Below are 10,997 nucleotides of genomic sequence, written 5' to 3'. Positions count from 1 at the left end.
GGGTTTTATTTGCTTTAGTTTTATGTTCAAATTGTCTTCCCTTCAATCTATGTTTTTAGATTATTCATTTATGTGTAACTAAACTCATAGGATTATAGGGATGTGTTAGTAACGACTTTGGTTATACAAATTCCTTTTTCTATTTAATATCCGTTTTGTTTTTACTTTGTTTCTTCCCTAAGTAATCTTGATGCTCCATGATTGAGTGACACAATTGTGTATGATTTAATATAACTTGCTTCATAACTGTGACAGAGTTCTAGCGAGTTAGATCCACTTAGTAGACGCTACAGTTAACTTCCCTTAAAACGACACTGTTAATTGAGACTGAGGACTTTTCAAGGGTCGTAGGAGCTTTTTGGAGGAGTTACGTGTTAGGATTGACAACCCTAATCTTGTAATCAACGTTTGTATCGCATGAGCATAAGCTAGGTGACTCGTTCTATCAAAGTAATAACTGTGTTAGGGTATTGTAGTTGGAATTTTGTATAACCATAACTGTGAACACACATCCCTGGGATTCCCTTATCTCTATCGTCTTTCTCCGTGTTTTATTCGCTTTTAGTTGGTCTATGCTCCGTGTTTTATTCGCTTTTAGTTGGTCTATGCTTTCTATTGTTTTTAGTTTTCCAAAAGTTTTCAAAATCCACTTGTTTTTCTAGATAGTATTTAAGTCTTAGTAGAGGATAGACACTTTATGTTCGTCTTCCCCGTGTTTGATATACGGTACTAACTTTTAGCTATACTATATATACTCTGTATACCTGCAGGTTTAGTTAGTGCTAATAAAAAGTGCATCACATATTGTTTCAGATCTAACATAATATCAGCAAAGCTTAACATACTATAAACAATGCCCCATCGATGACTATTATGCATAATTTGGTCATCTTACTATGGAGTTGTACGTCAGCTTGTTGGGAGAGGGTTACACGAGGCACATGAACTCGCAAAAGGGGAGGCATTCAGTACGCATGGGCCAGTTGCTTGAGGGGGACGTGGTAGATTATTTTTCATTCCAGTCTGGAGTCCGGCTCCCATAAGTGGAATCAAATGAGAGTGGTCCTCACAGTCGACGATTGATAACCACTCTCGCTTTCATCAACAATAAATAGCTTAAGTCGGACTTTATGTGCAGCTCCAAAAGCAGGAGAGTTTACCTCATCTTCATCTTCCGACGGCGATCTTGATTAGGATCGGGTTTCGACCAGTGGGACTCGCGTTTGAAATAACAATCACTGTGGGAGCATTTTCTTCCTTGTCGCTCGAGTTGGAAACCACAATCACCGTGGATGCATCTTCTTCATCCTCACTGGAGTCGGAAATAACAATCACTTGCAGAGGTTGATTCATAGCCATGAATAAAAGTTATAGATATATGTAGTAGAAAGATGTTTACTGAAAAACTAAAGAGCTTAACCTTTTTATAATGGTCATCTTTGTGAGATGTGTAGGTGATTACTTCACACAACTACCCACTCTCAACTCAGTTATTAATGCATAGCTTTAATTGAAGATGTGATAAACCTGCATAATATCTCCTCACTTCATTCATTATCTTAGAGTGGATTGACATCGAACTACCCCAGCCAACCCAATATACCATTCTGCAGAGTAGGTGTTCAATGTGCACCATTTTCGGAGTCCACTTTACAGTTTGCTCCCACTATATTTGGGTAAGTTGGCAATTTATTGCAGTTAGGTGCTAACCCCTCTCCTCTTTCTCCTACAATCTCACATCAATAAATAGCTCTGCATATGGTGTAGTACTCCACACAATGGCTGCTCCCAATATGAATGACGGTGAATATGCGAGGCTCCCAAGTTTCTTCAAGTGCTACTCCGAGAGGCTCCACAGCAACGGAATAGTAAGTATCAGCTCTATTATTTCATATATGTTACATTCTGGTGTCAATACTTGAACATAAACGACTCTATTATTTTTAATCATCTACAACGCTTCCCACCTTAATTTGTTGGTCGGCATGGGGCATCCTTACCACATCAATGTGTTCTTATGATGACCAATGGGAGAGTATGGGGTGTAAGCTTGTTGAGAGTTGCAAATGGCTTCTTCTTCAGGGTTGGATGGAGAAACTTCGTTCAGGCTAACGACATGTGAATTTGGACTTGTTGATCTTCACATGGCTTGGTGGAGGCACGTTCCATGTGAAATGGTTTGATTTCGGTAGTGCTTGCCCACGAAAAAGCGACTTAAGAGGTAATGCTCGAGCCTACAAGTTATGTTCATATTACTCACTCTACTCCTGTAGTGGTAGGCAAAGATGCAAAGTTTTTACCCTTCTTTATGTGCAGCTCTTGGAGAGAATCCAAGCGATGAAGACTACTACTCTCCTAATATACAATCATCTAACAATTACTCTCCGTCTGAAACTGAGTCCTATGCAGAGGCCGAGGATGAACACAAAAAAGAGGTGATGTTGCCGGCCGAAGGCGAACGCCCCACTTTCAATGTGGTACTGACAAAAAGAAATATTGATGGATGCTTTGTGAGTATTCTAATTTAACACCATGTTCTATTTGTCACAAAGGCTTCCCTGCTACTCATCATGAGAATTCTTTTTTTTTTTAGGAACTATTACTTAATTTCTGGAATGCTCACATCCCTTCCACCTCTATGCAAGCTCAATGTGCCTACTTCACCACCTTTGACAACACCTGGGAGATGCGCATAGGTACTGGCAAAGGCAAGCTTTGGGTTCAACATGGGTGGAAATGCTTTGTGAGAGACAATGCCTTAGTTGAAGGAGATCGGTTGTCCTTCCAGTTGGTGGATAAGGATGATGTGTTGTTTTATGTGAACATTAACCTTTGAATAGCTCGTACCTAGATGATTCATATATAACTATTATTTCGCTACTTTTATATTTTCTGGGGTATCCAGCGCTAGCAACAAGTCATATGTAAAAATGACCATGGGCGATGACTATTTTGTATGATAATTGCAGTGTAGTGCTTTCATATGTAATATCCTCTATTTATTATGTAATTAGGCCATTCAGATATGGTCAAATTTTCTCTATGTTTTTTTATGGATGGAGCAGATGATGGTAAAACACTTTACTTCAATAGATGCTCTGCAAAATATTTAAATTTGTAGATCAGACAAAAGAAGTAATAATAGCAAAATAGCATTTACTTCATTACTTCCATTGACATTTGTAGATGACAAAATAACCATCAACCTAGCCAACCATACCAACAACCTAATCATACTGGTTCATACTTATGCATCTTTTTACATTAGCAAAATAGATACTACCTTAGCCAACCAAACCAACAGGCAAACCATTCCAACTTAGAGCTACGGCATAGTACTTATATTTATATAGCAAAAAACAGAGAGACCCTAATAACCAATGGAATCACTAGCTGCACTGCCATCCACCCCACACACATATTCCCCAACACTTAGCAAAATACTTCTCCAATGCGCGAAAGACATACGCATGCCTGGCCACCTCGGGTAAATGACAGGTCCAAAGAGTGCAGTGCAGGTTTGTACTGTGATATGTGTCAATCGATCTAACAGGTCCAGAGGATTCGACTAGACTTCAGGGGCTAGAAGATCATGAGACTCGCCAGAAAGGGGTCGTTGGGTGCACTCTGTCCCTTCAAAAACCTCAACCCACTATACTATAACTTAGCACAGGGAAGTAAAGGATCGATCCCACGAGGAAGCAGGTGTTACGGAACTGCGTTTGAGGATGTTTTGGAAAAAAGGGTTGGCTGCTGCCACGCAATTTTTTTGTGGGTCGAGAACTTAAAACTACTGGGTCTGAGAAATAAGCGGAACTTTACTCTACCTATTGAGTCTAATAGATCATGAGAACTTTACTCTACCTACTCGGTCTAAAGGATCAGAAGAACTTTACTCTACCTATTGGGTCTAAGAAACGAAAGCGTACGGAACATACATGACTCAGAGAAAGTGAGATATTTTAAAGTTCTAAGACAACTGGGGTAAACTTAACTAGACAGACTTTCCTAATTTGGACAGACAAACATAAAGTGAAAAAGCAAGACAAGTTTCCTCAAACTACCAGGGTCTGGAAAAGCATGCAGAAAAGTAAAAGAGACAAAGTAGATCGTACTGACAGGTCTAGCAGATATGCGAGAAAAAGCAAAGTACATGCAGAAAAGTACTGACATAAAGCAGATCTGGCTCTAACTACCAACAACTTCATCTTCTTCAGGAATCAAACGAGAATAGCAGAGAAAACAGAGTTTTAAACACCATGAAAACAGAGTAACCTTAAATCTAACTTAAAACGGGATTTAGAACGCGAAATTAGAGCCTAAACTAACAGATCTACGCTACTGGACCTAAAGGATGCAGAAACAGAAAGTAAATAGCCATAATCATGCATAACGTAAACATCAAGCGCCAAATATGTAAAACTCCAACTCCGAAACATCAAGATTCAACACATCCAAACATCTTCATATGCAAACTCCCAACCTCCAACAACAAACACAGATCTCAGCTCCAAACACCCAACAACAAACAAGAACGAAAGCTAAAAACAAGAGATTAACATAAACTCAGAGATATCCAACCAAAAGCAAACATAAACTTCCATAATAACTGTAAATAAGTCTGAATCCATCAAATCAAAGCAAGAAACTAGAGTTGCGAAACTTAAAAACCAACACGGTACTAGACGAAAGCAAATAAAATTGTTTCTTCGCCTCCACGAGGCGGTGTTACACAGCAAAATAACGACGATGACGATGAGAACCACGATGGCCAGAATCCTCCATGTCCAAGTGCGCAGCAGTCGAGAATGAAAATTTAAGGTATGGAACTAGAACTAGAGCTAGGAGAGCATAGAAGTGGCTGTTCACGGATCTCTCTTCTTCTTCAAGGTTGAGCTCTTTATATATGTGAGGCTCTGATCCCTAGGGTATCCCCTCTGGTGATTTTACGTTCCTGCCCTTGAGTAAGAATCTTTAAAATAATTCTGCTCCTGTCGCCAACTTTTGATTCTCTCAGGTCCGAACGACGACTCCTGATTTTTGCTTCAATTTCATCTCTTTTGCATCTGCCAGGTCCGGTAACAACAACTCCTGGGTCCGGCAGATTTACTTCGCACCTGAACTCAATAACGCACATTAGTGCCCCAAATGCACAGAATTTTAACCCTAAACCGATGCATGAAACGAGCCTTATCAGTAAACTCATGAAGAAGTCCATACGCTCAACTTTTTCCAGAGAAGCATCAAAGACTTCGACAAGGTTGATTCCATTCACCTTAGCAACAAGCTCGAAAACATCTTTGCGTTCCTTTGTGAGGTCGAATTCATACCCAATTCTGGACCCGAGATATTCAAGGCGAGCGTTAGTGGCTTCATGCATTTTTCCAATGACATCCACAAGTCCCTCCAATTGCGCTTCTTGCTTGAGATTTTAGTAGTTGGTGTCTCACGCGCACGAGAGAATCCACTCTCACTCATCACAGTAGGGGAGTCCCTGTGCAGCCCTGCATCACCTCCAAGGAAGTCGTGGAGACCAAAGTCGAAATCTAGGCCAGGTCCAGTAGTTTCCACATGCTCAATCGGTTCGAGATCATTGTAAGCATCAAGCATGTCTTCAGCTCCAGCTCCATTCGCCCTGTCGTTACCGAAGATGATCTTCCAGTCCTCGTAATATGGCCATGACTTATTACGTACCGAACGGACACCCCCATCAGCCTGTATTAATGATGCTAATTACAAAAGAGCACATGCGAAATTGTGATAGTATATAATTCAAGAGAAGTGTATGGAGTCAACAAATACCTTAACAATTTCGCTCCATTGGTCGTCGCTTACATCGATCTTATAGTCACCGTTAACATTGAATCCAACACCACTTCGATCTAGTATCTTTGACAGAGCATAGAAGCTCTTCTTCCAGGTGTGAATTCTCGATTGGATGTGAGGGTTCGCTTTCAAATCAGTCCTCGGAAACTCTCGGCGCATTGCCTCTTCCGCTTTCATTTGATACCCAGATCTGAAGTCGTTGTCGGTCTTCCACCCAGTAGCTACCTACTCCTTCAGTACTCCCAGCAAGAAGATTTCCTCTCTGTCGCTCCACGCGCGACGCATCCTATCTGCATCCAGTTACATCTATTATAGATAAGTACTCATTCACAAGTATAATTAAAACCAAATTCCTCGCATGTCATGCACAACAACCTTTGGATCCAGAAGGAGCTTGCTGACTGCCATTGGTATGCATGGAGGCTGACATCTACATGAATAAAACAAAAATATTTAGTTTACAAACTCAATACAAACTCAGAAACTGATCGACGAATCGCTAAGATGAATTACCTGCGTGAATCGCATCCGATGAAGATTGACTTGTTTTCGCGGGAGTTCTAGCGCTTATAGCAGGAGGAGATGCGTCGCCGTATATATAGACTGAGAGATATTAGCGGGAAATCTAGTCGATTTAGCTTCCATGAGCATATTTGGTATTTTCTCGGTGAATAGCAGGGACATATTAGTCAGTTACATGGAAGCCAGCTGGAGTCAAGCCGTATAAAATAATTGACTGGAAAAAGAGCAATTTTGTCCAAGTTACAAAACATAAGTTTAATTGAATCACCAAACAGCCTTCTCCATGCAAATAGTCCAGGCCCATATTCTAACCAACTTATTCCCATCAGGCCTACAAAAATGGCCATAACAAAATTGTACCCGTTCCCGGCTAGGAAGGAGATGCTCAGCAAGGAGAAGGGTGTGCCACCACCTGCATGCCATGTTTCTCGCCACATGTCCATCCTTCGCTACTTGAGAGGGAGTATTCCGATCAATCACGTCACCCAAACCAAGCTGCCTCAACCAAAAACTTAATTAGTATTAAGGATAAAGTGAGATGCTTCAGTATGTAGATATGATGGTACCTACCCATATTTGTTCCGTCCCCAGCAAAATGTTTTGCCATCCTCTTCATCAGAGAATGAAACCAATTAGTTTAGCATAACCAAACCACTATTTTTTATGTTGACCATACCAATGCAGAAAATGACTATCAAGTAGCACAACTAATACTTTATTTTGATATCAAACCAGCCAAGTCCTTCCAGTGTTTCCTTTCCTACTAGATTACTTTGCAATTAATTGGATCAAAGTTGAGGTACTTGAGAAACACAATATGTCTAATTCAAGACTACTTTTTGTTTACTTCCATATTGATAATTTATTTCCGCCTTAAAGAAAATGGAAGAAAATAATGTTTCATCCAAGAGAACTCTTAGTTGTGATGCAAAGATAGACGCACCTGTGACAACTGCACTGTGGCGGGCCCCAGAGGACACTGCTTTTACGTTGACGTTTTCCAGACTCGTAGCATCAAGGAGTCGAGGCAAAGTGAAAGATATTGCATGCCCAAGAAAACTAAGAGCATCCACAATGGTAATAAGCCAGTCATAGGCCAGCTACTCTCTCTCCCTGCCACGTCAGCAGTACTAAAAATCCACCTGCCACATCAGCATAGGCCAGTCATAGGCCCGCCGCAATAAAAATAATTCAAAAACAACTACATTTTATGGAATAAAATTTACGATTAAATTACGGAATTAAATTTACGAGACATATAGGGGAAAATTCATTCATTTAATTAAAAAAGGTACATAGATAAAAAAAATACATGATTTTTTTCAAAAAAAAAAAAGGGCTTCCACACACGATCCCCGCCACTCTCTACTCCTCGTCGTCGCCGCCACCACCCGGTGTATCTGAGCCCGCGTCTGAACCCCCACCAGTGCCCTCGAGGCATCCAAATCCACCCGCATGTTCTCGAGCATCGTGCAGAGGAACCTCTTCTTCGTGGGGTCGGTTGCGACCTTCCACTCTTGGAAGACCGCGAACATACGTTCCTCCGTCTTTGCACGCGAGAATAACGTGTACGCGCTTGGGGGTGGGAGAGCCGAGATGACCTCCTGGGGCGTTAGGGGGGATCCTCCTCTCGCTGCCCGTTGCGCCCGCTTTTGGCCAACCGGGCGAGGGCGACGAGTAGCGGATGGAGGGGCGTGGGAGGTGTCGTCAAAACCGGGCTGCGAGAACTCGCCAACCGCCTTGCCATTCCCCTTGCCCTTCTTCTTCTTCGGCGCGGCCCGACTCGCTGGAACGGGAGTGTCCGAATCCCCGAGATCGATCCCCATATCATGCAATGACAAAAGGTCATCGCGAGTGAGCTGCATCTCCACTAGGGTCGACGTGTGAGATGAAGCCGTCAAAAAATCAAGAGAGGGACGATAGACCGTGTCCCCCCCCCCGACCTGGCCCCCTGCATCCCTCCCTGCCACATCATCCCCATCATCTGCACTGCATCATCTGCTGCTGCATCCGGGGCATACCTCCCCACCCCGGTCAGCTGACGCCCGCCACTCGCCTGCCCTCCGCCCGGCATCCCCCACGACATACCGCCACTGGTTCCCCCCACGCATCCCCGTGCGCTCCAGCCATTATCCCCATCAACCGCCTCCAAGGGACGTTAAACCCCGGGCCCATCTCGGCCCCATCCGGATCCAACGGGTACCATGGGCATATGAGAGCCGCTCGTCGCCGGACTGGACTCGTTGTTGTTGTCCATCGCTCGATGATGCTCTTGTATAGAAAGTTAGAGAGAGAGAAAACTCGTTAAAACAAGTGGTGCAAATTAAAATGAAACTAAAATCGCGTATATATAGGTTTTCAAAAAAAATTTAAAAAAAAAACGAAAATAGGCGTTGGCCGATCGGCACGCCACAATGGCAGCCAGCGCATCGGCCAGCGCCCCTGAATCGGCTAGCCCACGCCGATTTTCTGGCCGATTCGCCGTTGGCCGACTGTTCGGCTACCGATCGGCTAGCGACGCGAATCGGCTAGCCGGCATTGTGGATGCTCTAAAGCCCTGAGTCGGAAAGTGAAAGATATTGTGCGTACCTCAGCCTGATCACCACCAGTTCCCAACTGACCGAACTGGCTTCAGCCGAAAGCATAAACATCACCATCAGCAGAAATGCGGATTGTATGCCAAAGTCCCGCTGTTACACCATCTATCTTTATTCCAAGTAAAGAAGACACGCAAGTAGGACTAAGCTCATCGTCTGTACTTCCTCGGCCACACTATATATCAAGGATTAGAGAAGAAAATGAGGTTCTTACTCAGATGGAGAAACAGTTAGCGGAGGTATATAAACTACAGGACAATGGAGAAACAACATCCATATGATCCAACTAGACACTACAATAAAAAATCTAGTACCCTGGCCTCAAATTAGTACACACATTTGTAGAAAATCATGATGGAAGACTCAAGTTTAGAGGTAAACAAATTATACTAACCTGTAAGCTCTGTTCTAAGGAATGGATGCAGATAACTAATATCATCAATTAAATGGTCTTCCTTAACATTTACTTAAAGAATCTTGGTTCAATAACGGATAATATATATTAACACTGAAATCTAACACTCGAGCAATCATAATTTACTTATACTCTCAAGTCTCACCTGCCCATATATAGTGCATCACCATCTGTTGAAACAACAATTTACATCAGACAACCATTTTCAATGTTATACTTCAGCTAAATGGAGTATTCTCCATAAAGTACATCACACAATTGATTGGAAATTACAGAAAGCTGAATAAATGAGGAAATAGTATCTAGTATTTGAAATAGTATCTACCTCCACAAGCGGTTGCTTTTACATAGTTTCCGGGAACTCGAAATCCCTGGCTATCTGAACCCATGTTTCCACCAGAAAGGCCTAGAGAACGACCCTTGTTGAAAGATCAATGCATGGTACAGGATGAGGAGAGGATACCATTCTAAGTGCATCATCTGATGTTGTCCTTTTCTTGGCTTCAGAAGTCTTTTGTAACGCCCTGACTTTATCAACCTTTTTATTTGTTCTTGAAGGAACATTGTTTGTGTAGCCGAAAATTTTACCTTCAATTCTTTTCGATGTTAATGGAATGGGCTAGAATTTTTATTATTGAATTTGGGCTAGAATTTTTTTCTTTATTTGTATCAAGCTCAATTCTTCGTAACCAATTTTGAAAGTCCTTTTCAACTTCATTTTGGGCCTAGAGCAATTATTCTCTTTAGCCCAATTTGAAATCAAATTGTTATGAGCCCAAATAATTTATTAATTTTTCACCCCACATTGAATATGCAGGAATTAGACGTGAGATTACTCTCACCCAATTTTTGTTCCACAAAATGCATCATTTACAAGCCGAAGAAGAGAACAAATCGGTTTCTACCTCCCATGATTCCATGAAATCGGTTGTCTACACATACATAGCCCACCCACGTTTCATCTCATTCAACCAACTTCTCAATTATCACTACTTCACAATTCAGAGAGAAACCGATACTTGAGTGAAGAATTAGAGAGACCAAAGGTTTGAATATAAATGGAGAGAGATCAGTAAGCTTGGTGTCAGCAAGAAAGAATCCTCAATCTCATCTCACATATTTCCTAGACACCGAGCAGTAACAAACAGCCGCGGCGACTGTGCAAGTCGTCGATCGCTGTTGTTTAAATGGGAGTATTTTATTTTGGGCCTAAGTTATAATTGGGCTGTTTGTTTAATTAGTTGGACTAATTGATATATATGATTCTTTTGGTGGTGGATGGGAGTTTCAATATTATTGGGCATGAGATGGGTTTTTTTTTTATAAATGCTTGTTGGGCCAAGATAAATAATTGGAGTATTGGGTTGATGGAGAGAGCAAGCTCAGGCTGCTCCAATTAAATTTTAGGGATGCGAACGGCGAGAAAATTTCAGAATTTTCAAAGTAAGATTGAAGGGGAGATTCTTTTGCACGCTTTTCGAGAGCATAGGGAAATTCAAGAATGAGGTGGGCTTTCGAACTAAAGTATTTCAAGAGTTTTCGATTTAATATATCGGTTTGAGCATCATTTTATGTGACGGTATTCTAAGTGTGGTTGAAATTTATATTTATTCCAATGATGACGCGAAATTTACGAT

The 10,997-nt window shown here is 41.8% G+C and overlaps 1 pseudogene; it reads right to left on the bottom strand.

Annotated features, from left to right (window-relative positions):
• Positions 1-6,051: 6,051 nt before the first annotated feature.
• LOC125191627 lies at positions 6,052-9,749 on the bottom strand (annotated as a pseudogene).
• Between the last annotated feature and the right edge of the window lie 1,248 nt (positions 9,750-10,997).

This window comes from Salvia hispanica, chromosome 1 (genome assembly GCF_023119035.1).
Source record: "Salvia hispanica cultivar TCC Black 2014 chromosome 1, UniMelb_Shisp_WGS_1.0, whole genome shotgun sequence".
Taxonomy (NCBI): Eukaryota; Viridiplantae; Streptophyta; class Magnoliopsida; order Lamiales; family Lamiaceae; genus Salvia; species Salvia hispanica.
This window is presented reverse-complemented; position numbering and strand designations above follow the sequence as displayed.